This window comes from Oncorhynchus keta, unplaced genomic scaffold, assembly GCF_023373465.1.
Source record: "Oncorhynchus keta strain PuntledgeMale-10-30-2019 unplaced genomic scaffold, Oket_V2 Un_contig_23409_pilon_pilon, whole genome shotgun sequence".
Taxonomy (NCBI): domain Eukaryota; kingdom Metazoa; phylum Chordata; class Actinopteri; order Salmoniformes; family Salmonidae; genus Oncorhynchus; species Oncorhynchus keta.
Genome location: NW_026283364.1, coordinates 26,301 through 41,176, shown reverse-complemented (window position 1 = coordinate 41,176; position 14,876 = coordinate 26,301). Strand labels below are relative to the sequence as shown.

At 43.6% G+C, this 14,876-nt stretch overlaps 1 long non-coding RNA gene and 1 pseudogene across 4 annotated transcripts; one reads left to right on the top strand and one right to left on the bottom strand.

Moving 5' to 3' along the window:
* Nucleotides 1-405: 405 nt before the first annotated feature.
* LOC127921742 (uncharacterized) lies at nucleotides 406-1,923 on the bottom strand. Of its 4 annotated transcripts, none has more exons than XR_008109456.1 (3): nucleotides 891-1,040; nucleotides 633-787; nucleotides 406-555 (listed from the first exon to the last, which is right to left on the bottom strand). It is a non-coding gene; the product is annotated as an uncharacterized LOC127921742 (long non-coding RNA). The 4 variants fall into 4 exon arrangements; XR_008109457.1 differs by having other exon boundaries at nucleotides 406-529; XR_008109458.1 differs by lacking the exon at nucleotides 891-1,040 and adding an exon at nucleotides 1,383-1,923 and having other exon boundaries at nucleotides 437-581.
* Nucleotides 1,924-5,416: 3,493 nt separating this feature from the next.
* Nucleotides 5,417-11,761, top strand: LOC118382212 (GTPase IMAP family member 4-like; annotated as a pseudogene).
* The last annotated feature ends 3,115 nt before the right edge of the window (nucleotides 11,762-14,876 follow it).

Sequence of the window (14,876 nt, the reverse complement as noted above, 5' to 3'; positions counted from 1 at the left end):
AAACACATGTACAAGTGTGAAACAGGACAAATAATAGCAGCTACTATCGTCACCATCTAGTGAGTCTGACCTGAAATAACCCCTGAACATCTCATGACTGATTTAATCATGGCAATTATCTACAGTTTCTCTTTCCTGGTTGGAAACATGCTAAACTAATTCATCATTGTTCCATTGGACAACAAAGGACATGTTGTAAAATATAAGATATTTATCTAAAGAGACATCGGCACATGTAGCATGAGTCACAAATGGCACCATATTCCGTTAATAGTGCACTACTTTCTACCAGGACCCTAGTGCACTACTTTCTACCAGGACCATAGTGCACTACTTTCTACCAGGACCCTAGAGCACTACTTTCTACCAGGATCCTAGTGCACTACTTTAACTAGGACCCTAGTGCACTACTTTCTACCAGGCCCCTAGTGCACTACTTTCTACCAGGACCCTAGAGCACTACTTTCTACCAGGATCCTAGTGCACTACTTTCTACCAGGACCCTAGTGCACTACTTTCTACCAGGACCCTAGTGCACTACTTTCTACCAGGACCCTAGTGCACTACTTTCTACCAGGACCCTAGTGCACTACTTTCTACCAGGACCCTAGTGCACTACTTTCTACCAGGACCTAGTGCACTACTTTCTACCAGGACCCTAGAGCACTACTTTCTACCAGGACCCTAGAGCACTACTTTCTACCAGGACCCTAGTGCACTACTTTCTACCAGGACCCTAGTGCACTACTTTCTACCAGGACCCTAGAGCACTACTTTCTACCAGGACCTAGAGCACTACTTTCTACCAGGACCCTAGAGCACTACTTTCTACCAGGACCCTAGTGCACTACTTTCTACCAGGACCCTAGTGCACTACTTTCTACCAGGACCCTAGAGCACTACTTTCTACCAGGACCCTAGAGCACTACTTTCTACCAGGACCCTAGTGCACTACTTTCTACCAGGCCCCTAGTGCACTACTTTCTACCAGGCCCCTAGTGCACTACTTTCTACCAGGATCCTAGTGCACTACTTTCTACCAGGCCCCTAGTGCACTACTTTCTACCAGGACCCTAGTGCACTACTTTCTACCAGGACCCTAGTGCACTACTTTCTACCAGGACCCTAGTGCACTACTTTCTACCAGGCCCCTAGTGCACTACTTTCTACCAGGCCCCTAGTGCACTACTTTCTACCAGGCCCCTAGTGCACTACTTTCTACCAGGCCCCTAGTGCACTACTTTCTACCAGGCCCCTAGTGCACTACTTTCTACCAGGACCCTAGTGCACTACTTTCTACCAGGCTCCTAGTGCACTACTTTAACCAGGACCCTAGTGCACTACTTTCTACCAGGACCCTAGAGCACTACTTTAACCAGGACCCTAGAGCACTACTTTCTACCAGGACCCTAGTGCACTACTTTCTACCAGGACCCTAGAGCACTACTTTAACCAGGACCCTAGTGCACTACTTTCTACCAGGAGCCTAGAGCACTACTTTAACCAGGACCCTAGAGCACTACTTTCTACCAGGACCCTAGTGCACTACTTTCTACCAGGCCCCTAGTGCACTACTTTAACCAGGACCCTAGTGCACTACTTTCTACCAGGACCCTAGTGCACTACTTTAACCAGGACCCTAGTGCACTACTTTAACCAGGACCCTAGTGCACTACTAAATATAAGATATTTATAAGATATTTATCTTAAGAGACATCGGCACATGTCGCATGAGTCACAAATGGCACCCTACACCATCATTTGCAAATAAATTAATAAAAAATCCTACAATGTGATTTTCTGGATTTTTTTTTCTAATTTTGTCTGTCATAGTTGAAGTGTACCTATGATGAAAATTACAGGCCTCTCTCATCTCATTAAGTGGGAGAACTTGCACAATTGGTGGCTGACTAAATACTATTTTGCCCCACTGTATAACATTTGCAACTGTTTACGGTGCATCAACCTCCATCTCTTCTTCAGAACTGTGACCTCTTGCCCTTTCAACTCTCTTCACTGCCTCCACATAGGAGATTTGTTGTACAGCCCTGATCCCCGACCCCTCAACATCTTTCACCCTAACAGGGCACTCTGGGAATTAGGGAATATGATCCACGCCAGATTTGCAACATGTTACATTCACAGACTCTTCAATAACATATTCCTTCCGTCTGCAAACACTTGAAACGTGGCAAATTCTTGTACATTTCTTGCATTGCATCGTGTTGCATCAGCGTATCTTATACAGCTTTATATATTATTGTATATATATATTATTGTATATTCTTGTAATTCTTACTTCTTAATACCTCCCAGCTTTATAAACGATATCAAATCAAATCACATCAAATGCTATTGGTCACATACACATACACATGGTTAGCAGATGTTATTGGTCACATACACATGGTTAGCAGATGTTATTGGTCACATACACATGGTTAGCAGATGTTATTGGTCACATACACATGGTTAGCAGATGTTATTGGTCACATACACATGGTTAGCAGATGTTATTGGTCACATACACATGGTTAGCAGATGTTATTGGTCACATACACATGTTTAACAGATGTTATTGGTAACATACACATGGTTAGCAGATGTTATTGGTAACATACACATGTTTAACAGATGTTATTGGTAACATACACATGTTTAACAGATGTTATTGCGATTGTAGAGAAATGCTTGTGCATTTCAGGTAATTAATTATTAACAGGTAATATCTATCAAATACCTAATTCACACAAATCTAAGTAAAGGAAAGGAATAAGAATATATAAGCAAGCTAGCTAAATAGGACAAATTAGTTAGCAAGTGCCAGCTAGCTAAATAGGCCAAATTAGTTAGCAAGTGCCAGCTAGCTAAATAGGACAAATTAGTTAGCAAGTGCCAGCTAGCTAAATAGGCCAAATTAGTTAGCAAGTGCCAGCTAGCTAAATAGGACAAATTAGTTAGCAAGTGCCAGCTAGCTAAATAGGCCAAATTAGTTAGCAAGTGCCAGCTAGCTAAATAGGACAAATTAGTTAGCAAGTGCCAGCTAGCTAAATAGGCCAAATTAGTTAGCCATTGCCAGCTAGCTAAATAGGACAAATTAGTTAGCAAGTGCCAGCTAGCTAAATAGGACAAATTAGTTAGCAAGTGCCAGCTAGCTAAATAGGACAAATTAGTTAGCAAGTGCCAGCTAGCTAAATAGGACAAATTAGTTAGCAAGTTGCCATACATGTTTAATGCTTTTCAACCGGTCCCCAAATGAATGTCATTGGTTCAGAGTTTGTTTTGATATTTTAACCTGCGTGTGGTGTGGGGGGACGAAATAAATGTATCTACGATGTCGCACAGCCGGTTTGGGTTCCGTGTAGATGGTATAGAATACTGTATATACATATGAGATGAGTAAATCAAGGTACTATATTAAAGTGACATCTACTTTGACTGCATCCACTTTTCCCAAAGCTTCTTCACCATCCTTGTGACTTCAAACGAGTTTCCCAAATAAACATCTTTATCAACAAAAAAACATACTCCGACAAGCAACGATTCAACAGACTCATTTTCCACAACAATTGCTGCCCTTTTTGTTCAATTCTTGGACTTCACTGTTGTCCATCCATCCTTCTCACTAATGGTTCTCGATGCGCTTTCATCTTCAAACAACTCTTCTTCTGCTCTCAACTCTGATTCTGGGCAGACAGCCAATGTTGTGAATTGTCAGAAGGATGTTGATAATAGTGACACCCAACGAGAATTCAGACTCTGCGTGTTCTGAGTTGAATTATTTTTGCCTAGTAACACTCTCTCATTGGCTATAAATGACTGGTTACAGGGGAAATGAAACTTAACTCGGAATGTACAGGTAACTGCCAAAATAAAAGAAACACTTGAGTAATTGAGGGTTCTGTCAGCTCTGTTATGCTGTGGGGTGCATTTTCCTGGCGTGGTTTAGGTCCACTCAACCACTTAGAGACCAAGGTAAACACCAGTAAATACACAGCCATTCTGAGTGATCACCTTCAACCTGTGGTGAATAATGTCTATCCTGATGGGAGTGGTCTCTTCCAGGATGATAATGCCCCCATCCACAGGGTATGAGAGGTCACTGAATGGTTTGATGAGCATGAAAGCTATGTAAACCATATGCCCTGGCTGTCTCAGTCACCAGATCTCAACCCAGTTGAACCCTTAAGGGAGACTCAGGATCAACACCTGAGAGAACGTTTCCACCACCATCAACCAAACAATAGAGTTCTAGACACTGTAGAGTCTAGACACTGTAGAGTCTATGTGCATTGAAGCAGTTCTGGCATTTCGTGGTGCCCAACGCCCTGTTAACACACATTATGTTGGTGTTTCCTTTATTTTGGTAGTTACCTGTAAGGTCCAGCTAATAGCTTCACTAACAGCGAGTATTCAACTTAACTAATTAAATTACGTACAACGATTACATTAGAAGACCTAGGCAACTATGAGCCTAAGCGGCAGTCTGTTTGTGGTATTATTAAATCTCATTGTCACTCATTGTCATGGCTTGATAGTGATCAATGGAGTTGGAAAGAGAACAAACAGATCTGGGACCAGGCTAGGCAACTACAGTATATAGTGATCAATGGAGTTGGAAAGAGAACAAACAGATCTGGGACCAGGCCAGGCAACTACAGTATATAGTGATCAATGGAGTTGGAAAGAGAACAAACAGATCTGGGACCAGGCTAGGCAACTACAGTATATAGTGATCAATGGAGTTGGAAAGAGAACAAACAGATCTGGGACCAGGCCAGGCAACTACAGTATATAGTGATCAATGGAGTTGGAAAGAGAACAAACAGATCTGGGACCAGGTTAGACAACTACAGTATATAGTGATCAATGGAGTTGGAAAGAGAACAAACAGATCTGGGACCAGGTTAGACAACTACAGTATATAGTGATCAATGGAGTTGGAAAGAGAACAAACAGATCTGGGACCAGGCTTGGCAACTACAGTATATAGTGCTCAATGGAGTTGGAAAGATAACAAACAGATCTGGGACCAGGTTAGACAACTACAGTATATAGTGATCAATGGAGTTGGAAAGATAACAAACAGATCTGGGACCAGGTTAGACAACTACATAGTTACATTTGAAAATGTTTCATTTGCTATTTTAATTGGAACCTTTTTCCCAGAAGAAGAGGTCTGTGTCCAACACATTTCATTTAACTCAGAGTTGTGGCTAATCCAAGGTTGAGTTGTCAGAGGAGGTTGATAATAGTGACACCCAATCAGATGTCAGCCTCTGCCTGTCCTGAGGTGAATTACTCCTCTCATTGGCTAGAAATGACTAGTTACAGGTGAAACGAAACTTAACGCCGACTATAAGTTGCAGCACATAGCTTCAGCTCTCACAGTCACAACAGGGGACAATTAACAGACACGTGCAACTACACTAAAAGTGAGTATTCAACTTAACTACCTTACTAATGAAATGTACAACAATGTATTGTAATAACTGTAGTACAATATGGAGTAAACATTTTATTTATACCAGGTTTGTTGACATTGATGCATACATAATCAAACAATGACATCACTAGACATGTCAAGACAATTTAATCAAAATAAACAAGTTTCTTGGAAAGTCAACAATCACATTCTTCTGTTTGTATTTATACATGTGGTTTATTATTGGATAACAATGAAAGGAGAATTATGTTTTTCACTTTTACCTGAAACATTTATCTTGTTTTCTTGAATAGAAACCAGAGGGTCTAGGACAAGATAGTGTAGCACAGGTCTGAGTCAATGATATTTACCTAAGAGAGTTCAAGGGCTGATTTCCTCGTGTTGTTTCAGTCTTAATGTTTTGCTCATAAAATTGGTGGGCCAAATTAAACCAGTTGGGTAACACTGCTATATATCTAATTGAAGTGGGCAAACCTTGAGTCAACACAGCTTATAGCAGGTTGTTGCTGTGAGGGACTGACGTGCAGGTATCTTGGTACTGAGTGACAGGTCATTATACCACAGTGTACAGCAGGGTGTTGCTGTGAGGGACTGACGTGCAGGTATCTTGGTACTGAGTGACAGGTCATTATACCACAGTGTACAGCAGGGTGTTGCTGTGAGGGACTGACCTGCAGGTATCTTGGTACTGAGTGACAGGTCATTATGCCACAGTGTACAGCAGGGATGGGCATCTCCATTCATCTGGGGCCTGTTTGGTGACCTTGACTACATTCCTGACTGACTATTTATTTATTTGTTATTTTACCAGGTAAGTTGACTGGAGAAACATTGTCATTTGCAGCAACAACCTGGGGAATAGTTACAGGGAGAGGAGGGGGATGAATGAGACAATTGTAAACTAGGGATTATTTGGTGACCATGATGGTTTGATGGCCAGCTTGAGAATTTAGCCAGGACACCGGGGTTAACACCCCTACTCTACGATAAGTGCCATGGGATCTTTAATGACCTCAGAGAGTCAGGACACCCGTTTAACGTCCCATCCGAAAGACGGCATCCTACACAGGGCAGTGTCCCCAATCGCTGCCTTGGGGTTTTGGGATATTTTTTAGATGAGAGGAAAGAATGCCTCCTACTGGCCCTCCAACACCACTTCCAGCAGCATCTGGTCTTCCATCCAGGGACTGACCAGGACCAACCCTGCTTTCCTTCAGAAGCAATCCAGCAGTGGTATGCAGGGTGGTATGCAGGGTGGTATGCAGAGTGGTATGCAGGGTGGTATGCAGAGTGGTATGCAGAGTGGTATGCTGGGTGGTATGCAGGGTGGTATGCAGAGTGGTACGCAGGGTGGTATGCAGGGTGGTATGCAGAGTGGTATGCAGAGTGGTATGCAGGGTGGTATGCAGAGTGGTATGCAGAGTGGTATGCTGGGTGGTATGCAGGGTGGTATGCAGAGTGGTATGCAGGGTGGTATGCAGAGTGGTATGCAGAGTGGTATGCAGGGTGGTATGCAGGGTGGTATGCCGCTGCAACTATATGGATGATGTATGACAGATATTATAAACCCTGGATAGGTATTTTACATATCAGACAGAGGAGGCTGGTGGGAGGAGCCATAGGAGGGATGGTTTATTATAATGCCTGGATAGGTATTTTACATGTCAGACAGAGGAGGCTGGTGGGAGGAGCCATAGGAGGGATGGTTTATTGTAATGGCTGGAATGGAATACATTTAGTGGTACCTACACATCAAACACATGGAAACAACGTGTTTATAATATTATAATATAATATTTGACTCCGTTCCAATGATTCCATTCCAGCCGTTACATTGAGCCCCTCCTCCTATATCTTCTCCCACCAGCCTCCACTGATATCAGATATCAACATCATATGCTACAGCCTGACAGCACAGTTGATGATGTGGCATGCAGCCATTGGTTGATGCAATGAAACTCCTGTGCAGGGAACCACGGTCATACTTTATCCTCAGCTAACACACCTGGCTCCAATAATAAGCTAATGATGGTCTTCAGATTCTGTAGGGCTGGGGGAACGTGTTAGACCAATTAGGCCCCAGAAAACTGGAGTTGCCTTCCCTGGTGTACAATAACTGGTCTATCTGGTCCCACCATGTAGCAGAATGTCAACTGTAGAATGATAAGCATGTTTAGGGATGTAATTTGACATATGAGTACATTATGTTTACCTGATGCTGGTTACCTTGTTAGAGAATGTACTTTGTTTTACAATAGTTACATCACATAGCATCTTCTTATAGTTCATATTGGTTTAAAGTCAAATAACACCACATAGCATTACTCTTCTTATAGTTCACATTGTTTTAAAGTGAAGCGGCTGAGAATAAATTATAATTTCATTTATGAAATTTAGTTTGTGGACTTTGTTTTTGTAATAAGGTCATCGTCTGTTTCTATGTTTTAGATTGGCCGACTGTAGCAGAGATGGAACGAGGAAGAGGGACTCTGAAGATTCTGTTCCTGTTGACACTCTGTCTGCAAGCCTTCACTGGTCAATGCCAAGGTACACGCACACACACACACACACACACACACACACCCCCGGCGTACATATATACATGCTGCTCAAACACACGCCAGGGCCGTACACATATACATGCTGCTCAAACACCCCCCCCGCGTACACATATACATGCTGCTCAAACACCCCCCCGCGTACACATATACATGCTGCTCAAACACTTCCCGCGTACACATATACATGCTGCTCAAACACCCCCCGCGTACACATATACATGCTGCTCAACCCCCCGCGTACACATATACATGCTGCTCAAACACCCCCCGTACATATATACATGCTGCTCAAACACTTCGTGTACACATATACATGCTGCTCAAACACCCCCCCGCGTACACATATACCTGCTGCTCAAACACCCCCCGCGTACATATACATGCTGCTCAAACACCCCCGCGTACACACATATACATGCTGCTCAAACACTCCCCCGTACACATATACATGCTGCTCAAACACCCCGCGTTACACATATACATGCTGCTCAACCCCCCCCCGCACACATATACATGCTGCTCAAACACCCCGTCGCGTACATATATACATGCTGCTCAAACACCCCCGTGTACACATATACATGCTGCTCAAACACCCCCCGCGTACACATATACCTGCTGCTCAAACACCCCCCGCGCACACATATACATGCTGCTCAAACACCCCCCGCGTACACATATACATGCTGCTCAAACACCCCCCGCGTACACATATACATGCTGCTCAAACACCCCGCGTACACATATACATGCTGCTCAAACACCCCGCGTACACATATACATGCTGCTCAAACACACACCAGGGCCGTAGACATATACATGCTGCTCAAACACACACCAGGGCCGTAGACCTTTCAGGGGCAGGTGCTCAAAATGAAAAAGGGCGACATACTCAGTTCAGTGCCTCCTAAAGACATGATTGACAGGGGGAAAAGAGCTATTGGCTAATTATTGATCAGTTGATTGATCAGATCAATCAGACTGAAGTCTCTTCTTTCTCTCTCTCTGCTCCTATCAGCCAATCAGACTGAAGTCTCTTCTTTCTCTCTCTCTGCTCCTATCAGCCAATCAGACTGAAGTCTCTTCTTCCTCTCTTTCTGCTCCTATCAGCTAATCAGACTGAAGTCTCTTCTTCCTCTTATCAGCCAATCGGACTGAAGTCTCTTCCTCTCTTTCTGCTCCTATCAGCCAATCAGACTGAAGTCTCTTCTTCCCCTCTCTGCTCCAATCAGTAAATCAGACTGGATGATGATGATGATGATGTAGGCTAAATCAAGTGTTATCAAGTGTTAAACAAATGTTAAGGTCTCTCAATCCATCCATGTTTGGATACTGGGCAGGTTCAATCTCCTTACAGGGCAGACTAGTCACGGTTTTCATGTGGTGAAGGAGAGTCGGACCAAACTGCAGCGTGTATATTGCGATCCATGTTTAATCACACAACGTAACACGAATCCAAAACACAAACTCTACAAAACAATAAACGTAGTGAAAACCGAAACAGCCTTAACTGGTGCAAACTAACACAGACTAAGGACATCAAGACACTCAGGACAATCACCCACGACAAACTCAAAGAATATGGCTGCTAAATATGGTTCCCAATCAGAGACAACGATAAGCACCTGCCTCTGATTGAGAACCACTCCACAAAGCCATAGTCTTTGCTAGATAACCCCACTAGCTACAATCCCAAATACATACACACCAAAACCCCAAGACAAAACACACCACAATACAAAACTCCATGCCACACCCTGGCCTGACCCAATACATGAAGAAAAACACAAAATACTTAGACCAGGGCGTGACAAGACTGGTGAACAGGTGCAATCTCCTTACAGGGCAGACTGGTAAACAGGTGCAATCTCCTTACAGGGCAGACTGGTAAACAGGTGCAATCTCCTTACAGGGCAGACTGGTAAACAGGTGCAATCTCCTTACAGGGCAGACTGGTAAACAGGTGCAATCTCCTTACAGGGCAGACTGGTGGACAGGTGCAACCTACATATGGGGTGGAGGGTGACGAATTTGACAACAACTTGCAAGTAGTGGGTTCAACAACAACAATGACAAAAACATGTATTTTAAAATGATACTACAACCCAGAAGGGAGACTGGAGGGACAAAGGGGCATCTGCTCTGTAGATCCGTCTGCGCACATCTGCCTGATACACAAACACACATTTCATTAGCTTTTCATCAAGACAATCACTTTCAACTCAAGCACTTGTCTGTTTTCACAGATTCATGGCAGCCCTCTGATCTGAGGATAGTTCTGGTGGGGAAGACTGGATCAGGGAAGAGTGCAACCGGAAACACCATCCTGGGGAGAAAGATGGAGGGGTTTAAAGTAGACTTCACTGCTGGGTCTGTCACTGTTCACTGTGAGAAACAGAGTGGGAAGGTGGATGGGAGGAAGATTGATGTCATCGACACCCCGGGACTCTATGACACAACAATGTCTAAAGAAGAGATGAAAAGTGAAATAGAAAAGGCCATCTACATGTCAGTCCCAGGACCTCACGCCTTCCTGCTGGTGATCAGACTGGGGAGGTTCACAGAGGAGGAGACCAGCTGGAGGACAAATCAATGGTGGACTTTCTAAGTGAGAGTGAGGAGCTTATGAAACTCATCAAGATCTTTAAGGGCAGAAATCATGTCTTCAATAATAACAAGAAGAATGACAACACTCAGGTCCCACAGCTGCTGAAGAAGATAGATGAGATGGTGATGAAGAATGGAGGAAAACACTACACCAATGAGATGTACCAGGAGGTTCAGAGGAAGATCGAAGAAGAGGAGGAGAGGAAGAGACAGCATGAGAGAGAGGAGGAGTGGAAGAAACAGGAGGAGAAGAAGAGAGAACAGGAGGATGCGATAAAAATGAACATACTTGGAATATATTTTGGACATATTGTAGTTGCAGTTGTCATAGCGGCGGTAGCAGGACCAACAGCAATTCCATTCGTAGCTGCAGCATTTGCAAACTTCGCAGTTTAACATTTAGAAGATTCTTATTAAATAAAGATGAAGAGATGCCAGTGTGAAATACCACTCTCTTCCTCATCTTAATGTCATGTAGCAGCAGTGGGTTAATACTGTACAATGACAACCATCATGGATTGTTCAACACTTTATAATATGATAGTTACCGAACATCATTTAAAGGCTCAGGGATTATAACACAGGATGCCATTTATATACTAAAATATATATATATATATAAATGCAAAATGTAAAACATTTCTCCTTTGTCAAGATAATCCATAACCCTGATGTGGCACTGGTGCACCTCTGTCCCTCATCTGTGGTGTCTGACACTAGAGGGAGACACCACATGATTAACACTGAGTAATGTTGTAATATACTGTACTTCGTTATTCTATTTCGACTGTATTTCTATTCGAGCTCATAATTCAGGGGAAAGGATGGGGGTTCAGAAATGTATAGCAATTTTTACTAAAACATTAGAGGAACTTCTGTTTTTATTACTTTATCAATTACAAAGAGGGATGTATATATTGTATACTTACAGAGTGCTTTTTTATTGAATACCTACTGAGAGGGATTTCTATATTATATAAATATAAGTCTATCAATTTGATTATTAGTATTTGTTGTGTAGTGCTTGTGCTGTATAATGTTTCATGATTAATGAACCTTCCATGGACATTTAGTCATAGTTAGTGTTAGCTAAGTGTTGTATGTATGATTTCAACAAAACAAAATAAAGTCAAATCCTCTCCTCGTATTTCTTTCAAAGAACTAAATCTTTGGTTTATTTCACATTTGAGAGAGCGAGCTAGAGAGAAATTTGCTTTGTCATCGTGCCAACAACATCAAAAAAGCCTTTCAAGACTGAAGTCAGCTGGACTTTGAATTAGCATCAACCAGACTAAGTTGCAGAGTTACAGGGTTAAATAGCCATTCACCCAGTTTTTAACAGACAAAACCGAACATTCCGCTCCATTGTTTCTCTCCCATTGTAAAGTGTAAGGGTGGCAATATATTTGAACGCAACTGTGCTGTAGAACTAGAAGAGACTGGGATTCAACCCTATACTGTATAGACACACGCACAGGCTGGGAGTCAATCCAATACTGTATAGGGGCGGCAGCGTAGCCTAGTGGTTAGAGCGTTGGACTAGTAACCGTAAGGTTGCGAGTTCAAACCCCCGAGCTGACAAGGTACAAATCTGTCGTTCTGCCCCTGAACAGGCAGTTAACCCACTGTTCCCAGGCCGTCATTGAAAATAAGAATATGTTCTTAACTGACTTGCCTGGTTAAATGAAGGTAAAATTAAAAAAAATAGACACACGCACAGGCTGGGATTCCATACAATACTGTATAGACACTACTTTAACCAGGACCCTAGTGCACTACTTTAACCAGGACCCTAGTGCACTACTTTAACCAGGACCCTAGTGCACTACTTTAACCAGGACCCTAGTGCACTACTTTAACCAGGACCCTAGTGCACTACTTTAACCAGGACCCTAGTGCACTACTTTAACCAGGACCCTAGTGCACTACTTTAACCAGGACCCTAGTGCACTACTTTAACCAGGACCCTAGTGCACTACTTTAACCAGGACCCTAGTGCACTACTTTAACCAGGACCCTAGTGCACTACTTTAACCAGGACCCTAGTGCGCTACTTTAACCAGGACCCTAGTGCACTACTTTAACCAGGACCCTAGTGCACTACTTTAACCAGGACCCTAGTGCACTACTTTAACCAGGACCCTAGTGCACTACTTTAACCAGGACCCTAGTAACCAGGACCCTAGTGCACTACTTTAACCAGGACCCTAGTGCACTACTTTAACCAGGACCCTAGTGCACTACTTTAACCAGGACCCTAGTGCACTACTTTAACCAGGACCCTAGTGCACTACTTTAACCAGGACCCTAGTGCACTACTTTAACCAGGACCCTAGTGCACTACTTTAACCAGGACCCTAGTGCACTACTTTAACCAGGACCCTAGTGCACTACTTTAAGACCCCAGGACCCTAGTGCACTACTTTAACCAGGACCCTAGTGCACTACTTTAACCAGGACCCTAGTGCGCTACTTTAACCAGGACCCTAGTGCACTACTTTAACCAGGACCCTAGTGCACTACTTTAACCAGGACCCTAGTGCACTACTTTAACCAGGACCCTAGTGCACTACTTTAACCAGGACCCTAGTGCACTACTTTAACCAGGACCCTAGTGCACTACTTTAACCAGGACCCTAGTGCACTACTTTAACCAGGACCCTAGTGCACTACTTTAACCAGGACCCTAGTGCACTACTTTAACCAGGACCCTAGTGCACTACTTTAACCAGGACCCTAGTGCACTACTTTAACCAGGACCCTAGTGCACTACTTTAAGACCCTAGTGCACTACTTTAACCAGGACCCTAGTTCACTACTTTAACCAGGACCCTAGTGCGCTACTTTAACCAGGACCCTAGTGCACTACTTTAACCAGGACCCTAGTGCACTACTTTAACCAGGACCCTAGTGCACTACTTTAACCAGGACCCTAGTGCACTACTTTAACCAGGACCCTAGTGCACTACTTTAACCAGGACCCTAGTGCACTACTTTAACCAGGACCCTAGTGCACTACTTTAACCAGGACCCTAGTGCACTACTTTAACCAGGACCCTAGTGCACTACTTTAACCAGGACCCTAGTGCACTACTTTAACCAGGACCCTAGTGCACTACTTTAACCAGGACCCTAGTGCACTACTTTAACCAGGACCCTAGTGCACTACTTTAACCAGGACCCTAGTGCACTACTTTAACCAGGACCCTAGTGCACTACTTTAACCAGGACCCTAGTGCACTACTTTAACCAGGACCCTAGTGCACTACTTTAACCAGGACCCTAGTGCACTACTTTAACCAGGACCCTAGTGCACTACTTTAACCAGGACCCTAGTGCACTACTTTAACCAGGACCCTAGTGCACTACTTTAACCAGGACCCTAGTGCACTACTTTAACCAGGACCCTAGTGCACTACTTTAACCAGGACCCTAGTGCACTACTTTAACCAGGACCCTAGTGCACTCCTTTAACCAGGACCCTAGTGCACTACTTTAACCAGGACCCTAGTAACCAGGACCCTAGTAACCAGGACCCTAGTGCACTACTTTAACCAGGACCCTAGTGCACTACTTTAACCCTAGTGCACTACTTTAACCAGGACCCTAGTAACCAGGACCCTAGTGCACTACTTTAACCAGGACCCTAGTGCACTACTTTAACCAGGACCCTAGTGCACTACTTTAACCAGGACCCTAGTGCACTCCTTTAACCAGGACCCTAGTGCACTACTTTAACCAGGACCCTAGTGCACTACTTTAACCAGGACCCTGGTGCACTACTTTAACCAGGACCCTAGTGCACTACTTTAACCAGGACCCTAGTAACCAGGACCCTAGTGCACTACTTTAACCAGGACCCTAGTGCACTACTTTAACCAGGACCCTAGTGCACTACTTTAACCAGGACCCTAGTGCACTACTTTAACCAGGACCCTAGTGCACTACTTTAACCAGGACCCTAGTGCACTCCTTTAACCAGGACCCTAGTGCGTTACTTTAACCAGGACCCTGGCACTACTATTTAGAGTTTCTGTAATGCACATGGTATTCAGTGTTCTTTCTATATGTGACACTTAAGATGCAGGTTTTTAGTCACCAGACTTGTTATGGTTTGTTCTCATATCTGTTGATACAGTGAATGACCATGACAATCAAGACTATACAAAAATGTATTGATCTTGTTCTACACTACATGTATATACTCTTTCTTTCCTGCTAAAGTCTGTTTGTTCAGGGAAGTGGAGGAAAGAACAGGAGGC